Below are 16,814 nucleotides of genomic sequence, written 5' to 3' on the forward strand. Positions count from 1 at the left end.
AAAATTGATTTATCTCGATATTCTTACATGTTGGTCTGTATCTTGAGGAATATTCAATGTTCGCTTGATATACTTGCCTTTTAAAAATTTAATATTTATCTAAATTAATTTTTATCAAGTCAAATTCTAAACTAATATCATTGATAAATCAATCGATATTTTTAATCTAAACATGGAATATTTAAATGGTTAGAACACAAATAATGGAGGTGTGCGATATGCTTATTATTGAAAATGTAAAAAAAAATTATTAATGACTTTTTAATTATTGCCATTTTATAATATTTTGAATAATTAAAATTGCAATAGTATACTTAACTTATTTTACTTAACATTTTGCGATAATATGACCGACTGCCATAAATTTAAAGAAAATTATCGTAGAATCAAGTATTTGTCTTTTATCTTAAATTTTATCTAAATAAGATGTTTGTATTGTAGTTAATTCAATAAATACGTACACCTATGCATAAGATATTTTTGATGATTTAGTAATGATTCATCTTAAGTGTACTTTTACATAAGTATGTTTGCGCTTGTTTTTGCACTTGTTTTTCTTATAACAATTAAAATTGCAGAAAATGTTTACATTTTTAAGTACATATATATATATATATATATATATATATAATATAATTAAAATTCTATAATTTTTTATTACTTATTATACTTAATGATTTTTACTTAATATTTTCTGTTTTATAATTTTAAAGTTAATAAACGAAATTAATTAAAAAAATATTTTTGTTGTTTTTATGAAAATTTCAACAAAGTTGTTCTAAAAAAAATTTTTCATATTTTAAATATTTATAGATTATAAAACAATATAAAAACATATTGGAATTTCTAATGAATATTCAATAGTCTATATAATCTATTGTATGTTTTTTTTTTTGCATTTAATTAGAGTTGAAAGTAAATAGTTTGTGTTCGAAATAGAATTTTTAAGTCTGATATTAATGTACCTTTAGTCGTATATATTTAAGAATATTGACGCCTTTTAAAAGTTCAATTTTTTAAGAAAATTAATTGAAAAAATTTTAAATACTTATTGTACTCGTAACACGTTTAATAATTAAAATGATAATAAGCAATACAGAGCTTTCATACTTATTGAAAAATGTAACTGCCTTAAATAAAAATTGAACAACTGACAAAATAAATAAAGTTGTAAGTAATAGAATTTAAAATCGAAAAATTTCAATAACTTTCTTATACTTTTTTGTATATTAGTCAGCGAGACATGTAGTAGCTAGATTCACTCACTTGTAGTTTGGATTTTATTACCCAAAAAACCATAAATGAATATTTTTGAAAAATTAATACCAACTATTCCTATAACTAGATTTTATTAATTATTTTTTTTCGCAAAATTTATAAAAAAAAATCCGAAAAAGTAATAAAATTTTTGAGAAATCCCGTATAAAATGCATTAATTTGAGCAGAAAACCCCTAAAACACAAATTTGACTGGCTTTTAAAATACAAAAATTACACTTCTAGCTCAGAATCTTGAGTGTTTTCATATCTTAATGCTCGAAAATTTGTTTTGATCAATTACTGTCTTTTGGTTTTGTGGTACGTATCTGATCTTATCTGATTTGGTACCATCATTGATTCAAAATCGTTTGAAAGAGATTGTAATTTTTCCGTTAAAAAATCGTTAATTAGCAGCATAAAATGACTCAAATTAGCATTTCACAGGATAATCAATTTACAATTTCAAAAAGTACAGCTTTATTATTGTTTATTCAATCCAATAATTTTATAGTCGACACTTTTTGTCTATTGTGAATTCTTTCAATTTTTTGATTTAGTCAATTTCATTTATTTGTTCTATTTATTTTATATGCTTGATTTAAATTCTTATATTAAATAAAAATTGTTTACTTTTATTATCAAAATTTTTATTATGAAAAAGTTAACGCTAATTATAAAAAAAAAAATAAGAAGTATTTTCTCTCTTCCCTTACTTTGAATATTATTTCATTGACTTTGATTTTTTTTGTTGTTCAATGTAAAATTTTAAATTTGCAAGGTCTAACATAAAAAAAAATTGTTGAATTTAATCATTTTTTACGTAAATTTTACTGAAAATTAAAATACATGCATTCTACTGACATACGTACATACTTATATATATATCTACATAAATACGTAGCTATTCTAATAATTTTCAATATTATGACATGAAAATTATTTTAATTAAAATTAGAAATAAATTAATTTTATAGTAATTTTAAGTAAATATTGCAATACTCGTACTTAATTATTTAATATAGATAATTAAAATATTATAAAAAAATTTAGTTAAAAACTAATTTAATTAAAATATTATTTCTAGTTTATTTATAAAAATATGAAAAATATTTTGATATTTTAATTGAAATAAACTCAAATGAATTTTTAATTAAATTTAAAAGAATAATATTTTCATAAAATAAGGATATTTTATTTCCCGAAAGGCAATTTATGTACTCTAGGTTTTTTGTTTTTAGATGAAGATGTTTGGAAATTCTGCCCAAATCGATTTTCTCTATTTTTTTTTGATTTTTTATATTTTAAATTTGAATTGAATATGTCAAAACTCATGACGAAATTGGTTCAAAATTTCCATAGTTTCATTATGAAGCCATAAAAAATCAAAAAGTTTTTCAAAGATTTAATCTAAATTCTAGATACAATTAATTAACTCGATAAATGATGAAAATTTTATTTAGCTATTGTAAAAGCTATTAGGTTTATTAGTAGCAGGCAAATTGTTCATAAAATTGTTTGTTGGGTATTTAATTTCGAAAATTTTTATTTTTATATTATTATTCGTTAACAAATTTTTAAAATTTATTTGAGTTTAGAACACGAATATAATATATTATGTAAATATGCCAAATGTACATATATGTATGTATATATGTAAGCATATTTCAATATATTATGATATATATATAAGTACATATCGATTGTGAAGTGCACAGATATGCTAAGTAATAAATTTAAAATTGTGCAGGACAGCGTTTTGAAAGTTTGCAAGTTTCCAAAAAGAAGCCAGCTAATTAGATTAACGCTACACAGTTTAATTTTCATCCTAAATTGTTCTTTAATTAAACTACTTAAATTAGTTTTTTATTTTAAGTAATTTTTTTTAATTAAATTTGAATTTTTCCACAATAGGTCCTACACTTAGCATAAAATAGCTAATAGTGTACAATTTTACTTTTTAACTTTGCTTTGCAAGTTATGAACTTAGCATAATTGTGTGCAAAATAACGAAATAATATTGAGTTTTATGTTAAGTTATTTTTCTATTAAATTTCAATATAATTATACCTCAATTACAACTGATGTTGTAATTGATGCTGATTACTTAGCATATTTATGCTTCATCAATATGTCAGCTTTGGTAATCTAAACATTCTAAGAAAGCACTTAGCCTTTTTGGCAAGAAAGCACTTCGACCTTGCATTTAACCTACTTTACCCACACCAGTTTCGCAAACTAATACACGTACGGCAATGAAATCTATACCACAAAAAGAGGACCGTTCGAAATTAGTATTGGTGTAAAAAAACGCATTTTGAAAAATTTACTTAGCATAATATCTGTGCGCTTCAGCATCGATATATCGTAATATATGTATATTTCTAAAGCAACAATAGACGAAAAGATATTCTTATTCACTTACATATAGGTTCATAATGTACATATTATGTTATATGTGTAATTACAGTTGAATGATAATTAAAAAAGGAGCATATAATTTGTAGCTTACAGATTTGTACTTACAGATTCAAAATGCACAGACCGACAGTAGAAATAGTCTTAGACCATTTCTTTAAAGCACTTAATCATTTTACTTACATAATAGAATAATTTTCTAATTTTCACGTTGGCTTGTAATGGTTACACAAATATTTTTTAAGGAAAAACAATTTTATTTTTTTAATTGCTTAACCATTTAACCATAATTTTATAATTATTAGTAATCTTTATGCTTTGAAATTTTAAAAATTCCCTTTTGCAATATTTAATTTTGAAAACCTTATACTTATTTACTTATGGTTGGAATCGTTTTTAAAAATCGTAAATTTCTTACATAAACATTTTAAGTTTGTCTTTTGCAAAAATTTTTAATTTATGAAATTTTAATTAAAGTCCATAACTAAAAAATATCTCACAGTTTTAATTCGATGATTAATTTACCCACTATATGGTGCTATTTAAATTTCTCATTTATACTGGTCTATGATTAAATGAAAAATTACAATAAGATTTTCATTTAGATTACTTTTACCCAGATTGAAATAGAGGGAAAATATAACTATATAGATAAAAAATAAATTGAATAAGTATGTAAATTTGTGAATTTCGTAAGTCCAGTGTATTTCAATTTTCTTTTCTTTTCAATGGATTTTGAATGAACGAAAAAAAAAAAAATTAAAATTAAAATTTTCGCATATTTCCCAGCGTATTTTCTTTTCTGAATCAATTTTTTTTTTGATTTAAAGTTTCTCTAATTTAAAATTTGAAATTTAAATAAAGACATTTTTTTTTTACACTGGGGAAAATTATGTTGGCAAGTTATAAGATAAGCTTATACATACTACTTTGCTGTGTAGCACACCATGCATATTATAATAAGCATATGTGACTTGCTTTAAAAAAAAAGAAAAGAAATGAAAATGCCAAAAATTTCAGATACTTTCATTTTGATAACGGGTGGAAAATTATTTTAAATAATCACAAAGAAATATAAAAACAGAAAATCAAATTATGCAGTTAAATCAGTGATTTGAAAAAGCACATAATTTATATTAAAATTTTATTGTCTTTTTTCTTGAAATGTAAGGTTAATTTAAAGTTCTTTGCTTTGTAAAATTGTTTATAAATTGTAATGGAAGATTACACGAACACTTACAGGAAAGTTTAAAGGCTAACAGGTTCATTTTTTGAAAAAAAGTTTAGAATTAATAAAATGGCGATTATTTTCTTAAATCTCTTTATTATAGGTTGAAAATAATAACTTTTAGTTTCTAAAATTCTAGGAGGAGATTAAAGAAAATGAGAATTGAACCAAAGATATACAGAATGAGGAAGAAATGAAATGAGGAAAAAATTGGTATATATAATTAATACTAATGAGGTTATTTGCTTCCTTGCCCAAACGTTCCTTTCTAATTCTAAAACGGAATACTGCAGCATAATCTACAATCACGAAAATATCGCTACCAGATGAATATTCGCAGTGGTAATAATCAGTGAGTCTACCCTTGTCAAGTACATGATCAGCTTGGGCAACAATATTGTTAACTTTGTATGTGTGAATACTAGAAATTTCCACATATCTGGTTACGGGGATTGGTTCTTCTTGGATTTAATCATATGCCTGGGAATATGAATTTTTTTTCGATTGGGGATTTTATATTTGGTATAGTTCCTGCTGTTCCGAATTAGGGAGAAAAAAAAAACACGCAGTATTTTTTTTAAATATATGTATGAAAATAAATAACTACGTAATGCCAAGCTGCCATTCTAAAAACATAATTAATTCAAAAACTAGTTATTTAAATTTCGAGTAGACAGATGGCGGCGCGTCAATAGTTGGTTATTGTTTTCCAAAGTTTAATAATTTTTTGAAATCAGATCCGCACTATCGTCTTAATGTCTTCTTCATTTATTTGTTTTAAACTTAAAAAAGGTATACATACTTGGAAACATTAAAAGATAAAAAAAAAAATACAAAACAAAAACACGTTATGGTCTTGTGGTTCCAAATAATTTTCCACGTTTTTAAATGCAATTTTGTAATTTTTTTTTTTGTTTTTTATTTTTTAATTTTAAGTACGTATAGCATAGAGCGCTCTCATTTTACAAGTTTTTTTTTTCTTATACTTTATTTACCGTTTTGTTTCACGTTTTACTAATAAATTTTCGCTAAGTAATTTACTCTTCTTTTCTTATTACTTATATTGAATTTAATTAAGTTACACCATTACATGCAGTCAGCACAGTCCAGGAGTATCTGATTTCATTATAATCGCTTATAATTATACGATTTGAGTAATTTTTATTTTGGTTTTGGTTTTTTTTCTTTAAAGTTTTAAGTAGCTTAATATTTTTTGTACAGAAATTCATGTTAAGTGTATAATACGCTTTCGAGTTTAATATTTACGATAACATTTTAAGCAAACTTATACGTATTGAGCACATAAACGCAGTGGTATATATTTGAATTAAGTTGCTCAAATTTTTAATGAATTAACGAATAAAACCGTGATTAGTGCTATAATGTAATATGTGCACATTTGATCCCTGTAAGACCCCTAAACATGGAATTTGAATTAAAAGAAATCCAACACCTTATTTATTCAAAATATTCATAAATTTACAAATGTGCTCATTTTTGTCATTTCTCATTTTTTCTCAATCAAAATTTAAAACGTATTTTACATACTTTTAGGCGTAATTCAAAAAAATTTCGTCATGTTACTTATTTCATGTATATTTTTAAGTTGGATTTACCATTCTAGAAGCTAATTGACTACGATTGTCCTGATTTTCTTGATTTATAAAATATTTCTTTCACAATACGGTAAGTACAAACCGAGAGTTTAACGAGCTTAAAATTTGATTTACGAAATCTGAATGAATTTCATGTTTTTCTGTTTTAAAACTCACAAAAATTTCATAATATCCTATAATTAAATATTAATTTTTTCTTTGGTTATTTTGTAAATTTGCTAATTTAGTTTTCTATATTATGCATTTAATTATATATTAACATTACATATACTTATATGTATGGAAGCATTCGTTATGTACAGACATTATGCGTACATTTCTTATTGAGTTCGTTTGCTTTTGTTTTTTAATATTTTTTTAGTTAATTATTGAAGATTTTTTTTTACGTTTGCTTCAAGTCTCTTCATTCAGTTTTGGCAGTTCATTTTTTATGTTATTTGTTTTTTGTTTCCCCGTAAGTACTTTATTTTTTGGCTCTTATTACAATAACAAATACAATTCGAAAATATTATTATTAATTTTATAAATTTAATTCTTTCTTTTTTTTAATGGAATTTTGTATAGATTTCCCTTGGAAATTTGATATATTTAAGTAGATGGACGTGCTATATGTGCGCTTGTACTTATTTAAAATGAAGACAAATGAATTCGTGATAAATTATTAGATAATTAAAGGCATTTTATTGTTTTCTTTTTACTTATTTTAATAGGGTTTTTTGTGTGGCAGTCCGTACTTATATTATTTTAAATTGCATAGAAGCTTTGAAACATGGCGGCGGTCATCAGTGTATATAATGATTGTCTGCTGATATTTTTAAATAATATAGCAAAAATTCGTCATATATTCATTGTATCGGGATTAGAGTGTACAAATGCTAATTATTTTGTCAGCGTTAAAATATGGAGTTAAAATTTCTGTATAGAGTTCCGGCCGGAAAGTAGAATATACATATGACTTATATAATAAGTATTGTACTTACATATGAATGTTAATTCAATATGTTTTTAACAAATTTGTATATAATAATCAAATTAAAAACAATAATCGCACATACCTTCACAATGTGTTTATATGACAAATATGATAACAAGAAAATTGCCAGTTTTATCTCTCTGCTTGTTATTAATTTCATCTGAAATTGGAGATATTAATTGAACATACAAAATATTTTTATAGTATGCATTGGATATCCGATACCAGGAAAAAACATACCTCTTGCTTTTGTATACCGAATTTCGTTAATTTTTAACTGAAAATCCAAAATTCACTTGACCGAAATCAATTTTAAGTGTTAGAGAAACAAGAACAAAAATTTTTTAGTGAGACGTTTGTCAGTTTTCCGACCCGTTGCTTGATACATGTGTGTGTTCCTATGCGCCAGGCACCACTTGTTCTGATAATAATCCCGCATTCCTAAGTACTTCAGACGCCACTTATTTTAGATGCACTTGTTTTAAATTCTTCCTTTTTTATTGTTTAGACACTCGCCCACTTCCGGTTTCTAAAGAACTTTATTCTGCCGCTTTCACAGTAATATGGTTGTTTCCGCTTTTTACTTGTATGTTGAACTTGAAAAAGATATGACTTTGCCGAAATTTGTAGCAGAGAATGCATTTAGGGCTTCTCACTTTCTCCATTTTGTTTATGTAGGCACAAAAATACCCTTGGTTAGACAAAATATGAGATGTGGTAATTAGTAAACACGTTCACTCCCGACTCAAATATCAATGTATATAAATGAATCTACCTACCTTTGTTCTCATTCCTCGTACATTAAACTTTTTGAAATCATTATGTGTATACATAAACTTATTGGGAGAATAAACTAATGATGTAAGTTTAATATTTTTTATGAGCATTTTTGAAACTAACTCTTAAACTAAAAAGAGATTTACACGTGTATTCAAAAGTACATCAAATTATAATTTGTTGTATATCACAATTCCAATTCATATGAGATACGAGATACATACGTATATACTCGTACGTATATGTATGAGATACAAAATTTGTAATTTTATGAAATTCTTCAAGAAAAAGAGAATAAAAAACAATAATAAAAAGAAAGAGATGAAAGGCTACTTACTTACCTACCTACCTTTGTCTTCTTTCAAATTTACCTTTTTTTTTGCGCTGATTAAAGACAAAATAAAGAAAAAAAAATAAAATACCTGTGTGAAAATTCCGTAAATGTGAATTTTAAATTAAAATTTGTTGTTTTTGACTTTTTATTGTTGTTGTCTGTGTTTTTTTTTTTTGCTGTTTTTTGGGTTAACAAAAATGTCGTTTTGTGAGTTTTATTTTTCGCTTTTCGGTTTTATAATTTAAAAAAGTTTGAATTTTGCTTTTTATGGTTTTACTTTACGAAATGTTGAGAATTTTAAAAGTTGTTGTTAAAAACATTAATTTTGATTTTATTTTAAATATGCACGTTATTTATTTCTATTTTATAATTTTAAGAAATCACATGATTACACATAATTATGTACATGTGAACCAAGTTCATATTGACAATGTTTAAAATTAAAAGCGTACACGTATAAATTTTACGTATGAATCTACACGTAAGTAAATGAGTGTACTTCGAAGGTATATGCGTGATATGAACAAAATTATGTGTGTATGCATGTATGTGCCAGTGAATATATAAACGAATGGACTTTAGAATTTTAATTAATTATGAATTTGCATAATGTGATTATAACTGTAATATTTTATGAAATTCACAAAAAAAAAATATTGTGAGTTAATGTTGTGTAATTGGACGGAATACTTATTAGTCATTATTTGAAATACTTTTTTTAAGGATGATGTAATTTTTTGTTTGCAATTTGTACAAACGCTGCTGCGAACTTATCGGTATGTTTATTCTTAAGAATAAAATGTGGATAATGTTAAAGAGATTTTAGTTTTAAATGATCGAATTTGATCGAATTCATTTAGATGAAATTTTGGTTCTTTACTTAACATATGTATGTATTAGTAAAAAGCTCAACAGAGGAACATTATTTAGATGCTAAATGATTTCTAAGATGCTGATCGATTTCTAAATGATTTCACAATAATGACAAAGATTTCAATTTAAGAGAAAAATTTTAGATTGCTATCAAAGTAGTCCAAACTTTGGGACAAAATTGTGCGCATCTTAAATAAAAAGCGGAAAATAAAATGCTTCATATATTACTAAAAGCAGTGTTTTGCAAGAAAACTGTCATTGTAGGAACAAAACATCAAAATAATTATTGTAACTACTGAGTAAAATGAAAACTACCATCACGATCAGCTTTTTTTTTTTCAATAATAGGTATTTGTGATTCATAAACAATTTTTTCTTTGGAGAAAAGAGATAATTTTAGTTCAATAAATATTTTTGGAACAAATGGAAATAACTTTCATATTGCATCATTAAAACTAAGAGAAAAGAAAAAAAGAAACGGAAAACTTTTTCTTCTCTCAAATAAAAACTTAAAAGCACACTTGACTCTTTCTTCGTTTTTGAAGGGCAAAAAGTGAAACATTCGATAAATTTTTGAAATATTTTTGATTCAAATAATATGGAATTTGTACTTCAGAAAAAAAAACAGTGTGTACTTATAAAAGTCTATCCATTTTATATTGAAATGACATTTACTTTAAAATATAATTAAGAATTATTGTGGGACAAGAAAGCATCTCAACAAAAAATTGAGAAAAACAAACAAAAAAAAATATTAAAAAATGTCAATCTAAAAGAAAATCAGTTGTTCAAATAGAAAGAGAGAGTAGATAGATAACAAAAAAAAATGAAGAATAATTAAAATATTTGTATTTGACAGAATGAATAAAAATGTCAATAACCTGTTTTAAAGCAAAAAAGTGTTGCATTGAAAACAAAAAAAAATTAAAAAATCTCCAAAAATTTTAAAAATATTTTTGTTTTTCAATTATTATTCACTTGAATAGCACTTGTAAACTGTTTGTTAATAATTCAGTTCAAAATGAAAGTGTGTATAATGCTGCAAGCTAAGGTTAAAAGATGTTTAGTTTATATTAGCTAACAAATAGTGTGTTGCCACGATTTTCGAAGAAAGAAAGAGAACTTGGAATTTTTCTATTTATATTCATTGCAGTGCTTTAACAAAGTTATCGAAATTATTAAGATTTTTCTCTTGATACCCGATATAATCGTATTAAAAATTTATTCATGTTTAATGTTTCTGGTGATCTTAAGGCCTTCCTCATAATCACTTTTTATCTTTAGATTAGTTTATTCTTAAATTTACTAAGATCTGTCAAATATCTACGTATATTTAACGTGATTTTTTTTGAATTTCTTTATTGGGACCTGAGGCCAATTAACGTTTATTTTCAAATATCCCTTGGAAGAAAAGTTGCAAATCTCGCCCACAGCTTGTTTTAACTGTCTAAATTGAACATTGTGAGCGACGTACTGGACGAATATTTACATATTATCATAAGCTAATAATTTCTCAAAAGGTTTCATTTTAAAACATCTCATTTTGAAATGTCCCGCATTCACATGTTAATTATGTTTATATATATGGAGTAAATTAATAAAACACTTATAAAAAAAATAATCAACTTTTAATTAATAATTACCAATATAATTGATATATGCAAGTTTACATGTCTTGCTCTATCACTTAAGTAAAAATTAGTGCTGTAAGCATTATTTATTCATTGAATACTCTTAGCATTATCTATACTATTTATTTATTTTAATAATAAAACAGTTGACTGGCCTCTCAAAATATTTACTCAAAAATTGGAATTTCCAATGAAGTACTTATATTTTTGTCATTTCCTCTTTATAATGCATATAAAAATTAGCTACGCTTTGCAAATTATAAAATAATATTCATAAATGAATTTAAATATTTAATTTTTATTTTCAATAATATTGCATAAAATATTGCATATGCTTATACAAGTATTTATTACTATACTTAATATATTTAGAGTGATTATGAATATTTAATCAATAATCTTATAATCGGTTGAACGCGTTTAATGGTGCTCAATTTTAAAATTTTAACACTATTTTTGCATATTTTGTGCACATACAAAGTATGTAGTTGAGCATATAGAAAGGAGTCAAATTAATAATAAATTTTAATTTTTGTTTTTAGTTTATTAATTTGTGTATAACAATAATATTAAAAATAAATTAAAATTACAAAATTATTAAAAAATTTATTATTTAAATAAATAAACGTGTTCGACATGGGTGTTAAAATCAAAAAATATATGTAGTTGAAAATTCTTTGAATAGTTTTAATATTGATAGCAAGTATTGGGATTAGTTTTGTTGTAATCATATGATAATTAACTAGTTGTTGCAATAAATATGATTTAAATATTAATCAAAGTTAATTTTAAATCATTTTTATGGTGAATAAATTTAAATTGTTATATGCAATTGGCTTTCTTTAACGTGAGTTTTACAAGACTGCCAGAAAAGTAAAAATCATGACATATTTTTATTGTTCCGGACGTGTGATAAAAATTTATGATACTTTAAATCGAAGGCAGAGCTTGAGCTTTGTAATCAAGTTAGTCGATAACTGTTAAGTTATAACTAAAAAATATTGATCGTATTAATAAAGTTCTGTCTAAATAGGATGGCAGTTGAAGGAAATTTTTTGGGGATAAGAGGCTTGCGATGGTAAAACCGCCTGCTAATTGTTGAGGCTAACAAATTGCTTAAGTTCATCAGGAGAACTAATCTCAAGTAGTTGCTATGTTGGAATATTTTGTATTTAAGACTGGGATCCTCAGTGGCCCATTGTCCACCTAATAACTCAATCTACAATGTATATGATGTTCTTTCAATATTACTTATGGGATATTTGTCAAATTGCATTCTTGATATTGTAAAATTATGAAAGTTGTTTAACACTCGGTCTACTTATTCTGTAAGTATTGTAATTTACATGATGATCATAGTCAAATAACTATTTCTTATATTTGTATATAATATTTATACTTTTCAAGTACTCGTATGATTCTGAAAATCTAAAAGAAAATATTTACAAATTTCTTTAGAAAACACTTTCATACCTAAGTTGTTATTATAATTTCAAAACAGCGCATAGCATGTACTTAACTATTTGACATTTCTATGTACATATATACATATACAAAGTTAATTATTTTCGAGCTACGGTAATAATTAATCTGTCAACATACTAACTTCAATGGATTTCATATGACGCTTTGTATTATGAAGTTATAAGTAAATAATTTTAAAAAAATTTCAAAAAATTTCATATTTTCGTTTTGAAGAATTTCACAAGTTACCTATTTTTTAATTTACATGTTGTACACATACACATTTTCAGTATTAGCTACACGCATATGATTTTTGTTGTTGTTCATTTTTCCATAGTTATTTTAAATAAAATTTTAAAAATCATGTTTACAGTATTGTTTTTCTTGTCTTCTCATATATTATGGAGGAGAGTATTACCGCATACACATACATTGTAGCATATTGTAATATCTGTCAGAAGAAGTTGAATAAATTACCAATGCATTCAGGCATGGAGATTGTGTCGGTACATATAGAAAATTTTAAATGCAAATAAAATTGGAAAAAAAATGGCTACAATGTAAAATTGAAGTTTTTTTTTCTGTTTCGAAAGTTATTCTCTTTTTGTTTTTTTTTTTGTTTATTTAAATTTTACAAGTCAGAGTATGTTTAGGGCTAGAAAATTTTAAAATATTTTATTTTTTTTTTACTTTTTTTTCGACATAACATGACACTAATGTTGATGTTATTATGCACTTTATATTTTATTTAAATAGTGTTGAAATAATATTTTTGTAATAAAATAATGCGTATTTTTAAAAAAATGTAGTCGAATGAACTCGAGTTATGTAGAATAGCAGATTTCCCTTTAATAATTTAAGTCTAGTGCTTGTATTTACGGGTTCAAATAAAGAAAACTATCTTTTGAAATAATTTATTAATTTTTTTCTAAATTTGCATAAATTTAGGAGGAATTGTGGAGCAGTAATTTTCAAAAAATTTGTACTAACACTAGGTTTGAATGGTTACTGTTGCTAATTGTTAATTAATTTAATTAAGGTGCGTAAGGTATGTATATTTTTCATTCTTTTAGGGATGATTGATGCTATACATTTTTTCTTTTTTATATAGTTTTTCAATGCATTGCCGAAGAAATAGGGGACTACAAATTTGTTTTGGTTAATATTACAAATTTTTTTTCATAATGTACAAATAAATAAGTAAGTTACAAATAAATTTTGAAGGGTTACATTGATAGCAAGAGATTTGTTAAAGAAAGAGTGGCGCTTGGCTTTCCTATGTTTCGAAAATGGAGAAAAATGGCACAAATGGGTACACTAGTTCGTCAGAAATTCACATTTTCGAAATTTTGGTGAGTGTTATAACTCATATAAAAGTCAAATACAAGAAAAAAAATTGTACAAAGTTGTATTTTTTTATCGTTAATTATGCAAAAATAGAAGTGTAGAAGATCTTTAAACGGACGATCAGAAGGATTGACGGAATGAAATTTGAAAGTAAATTTTTTTTTTTGGAAATATGCCAAAATCAAAATTCGAAAAAAAATAAACATGCTTATATGCATATAAAATGTTTATTAAAAAATAAACAATTTGACAACATTGACCTTAACATTTTAATGTCAACTTATCATAGTGATGTCAAGGCATATATATAAATACTAACATTTAGTGTACAATAAGGTAAAGAGTATTTAAATAATATACTCGTATTGTTATTTTTACTGTTATTATTATTTTTATATATGTGTATCGATTTTTGAGATAAGATAATGTAAAATGCAATAAAAATCTTTAGTAATTTAATGGTAAATATTTTAAGTGTTATATGATTTGAGTATACATATTTAGATATTTGACATTGTATAAATAGAGTGAAATTTTTATTAAAATTTATTTGAAGTACATGTTTGTAGATTTTTAAAACCGTGTTAATTTTAAACTCTACATGTAAAAAGAATAGATTTTAAGGCTATTCAATATGGTTTATGTTAAGAGTGTCTCACCGGATTTTATAAAAAAATTTTTTTATTATAATATGTTTGGATAATTAAAAAAAATTAATTGTAGTTGGACATGCTTATCACCAAATCGTAAAATTGAATAATTTTCGTTAATTATATCCGGGTTTCCTTATAAACGCGTTTAGTTGTAAATAATAATTTTGCTTCTAAACGAGGTATTTACTTGTCTATGTACATATGAAAGCATAAATATGTAAGAGATATAAAAAATATAAGTAAAATATTAAGTAAATAAGAAATCTGAAGCTCTTAGCGAGAACTGAACGGGGAGACAATCAAATAAAGCCATAAAATACTGCCATGAACTCGTCCAAAGCTACCAATGCAAATAAATTTTAAATGTCGGTAAAAAAAATTAGATTTTCTTACACAAATTTCAAATGCATATAAGTACCTAACTAAGCATGTATATATATTAACGATATTCTTGTCATATTGATGGTATAAAAGTTAAAATATGCTTAGGTAAATATGCTTAGAATTGTATTTATGGGAACATTTTAAGAAATAAATTAGATTATTTTTTAATAAACATTTTTTAATATATCAGCTTTTAAAAATAATTGAGATTTAAATATTGATTTTGAAATAATTTTCTAATAAATCAATATATTAATTAAGGTTAGTTTGTATATAGAGCAATGTGAATTTTTAAATACTAAAAATGAAAAATAAATTTCTCAATGACGTTAATCAAAATATTTGTTGTTTAACAAGAGTATATCAATCACAAGCACTAAAAAATAACAATCAAACATACTTTAAAATGTAAAATATAGGTTTTTAGAGTGTTATTCTGTTCAAAAATTCGAAGCTTATTTTCAGTACCATTATATAGTATGTGCATATACATATATAAAAGTTATATTTTATTTAAAATTTGATATTAAAAACACCGACAACTCATATTAATAACAGCTGGTTAAATAAGAAAATAATTTCAAAATAAAAATAAAAATTCTCATTTTATTTTATATGCCATAGGCATATTTGTATTTCATGCATGTACTCGTAACGTATGTACATATGTGTACACACATATAGAATAGATCGTATATAAAACGTGAAAATATTTAACATCCTAATGATAAATTAAATATTGACATCCTTTAATACATCAGTAGGTATATATAGGAAGGTATCACAAAATTATAAGTTTAAATATTAGTATATAGGGGAAGAATTAAATAAATAATATGTAAAATGTTAGAAGTACTTGTGTGGTATGATAAAAAAGTTTTCTACTCTAAAAATAAATACGAGTAAATATATACGTGTACATTAATAAATGACAATTTAAAAATTTTTATTTACGTGTTTGTATATATAATTTTGTGTTTATTAACGTTATATTTGATTAAAACGCATTTGGTAATATTTTAAAGGTAATTTTCAGTTTCTGAACGTAATCAAGATTGTACTCACATATACATATGTCTATGTATTTATTGAAACAACTAGATACAATAAAAAATAAATATAGGAAGTTGCTTTTTGTGTTCCACACATAAATATGTGTGTGTATATGAAGACACTTTAATATAAAACTATAAGCAGATGCTAATTGGAAAAGGTATCAGTTGAAGGCGGTGTATATATTTCTAAATTTTTTTGTGTAATATTTTGATGTGAACTAGTTTAGTTTTCATTTTTTTTTTGATTTTAGGTAAATTTTTAATGAAAAATTGAGTAAAAAATGGGAAAAAATTGAAATTTATTTATAAATATCAGTAAGGGTTAAATGTTCGCTATATATAGGGTGTTTTTTGTGTTTAAATACCATTTGAAATAAAGTTAAGAGTAATTTTTGCTTTTATTTTCAATTATACTTTGGCCATTCAATTTGACAACACATGGCAACTCAACCAAATTATCCAATAAGAAACCTCACATTTTCGGGAAAATTGCCTCGTTTAATGCAGTTCACTCGGTAATGGTGTTATCAAACCATGTTTTTTCAAATCAGGCCGGAACTAGTGTTGTGATCATAGAGGTTCGCTGTTGCATGATCATAGAGGTTCCATGATGTGTACCTTTATTTTAATGAAGACTGGGTGGTTATGTTCCCAACTAAACACAGTTGCAGCAAGAAGGTATCACTTACCAATTATCATATTAGGTCGATGACAATCTTCTATTTAATGAAAGTAAAATTTGATGATAAGCTGATTTCGATAAATTCACTGGTCAATTGGCAGTTACTATACGTATATATTTATT

This window comes from Condylostylus longicornis, unplaced genomic scaffold (assembly GCF_029603195.1).
Source record: "Condylostylus longicornis isolate FDR11 unplaced genomic scaffold, ASM2960319v2 ptg000017l, whole genome shotgun sequence".
NCBI classification, from domain to species: Eukaryota; Metazoa; Arthropoda; class Insecta; order Diptera; family Dolichopodidae; genus Condylostylus; species Condylostylus longicornis.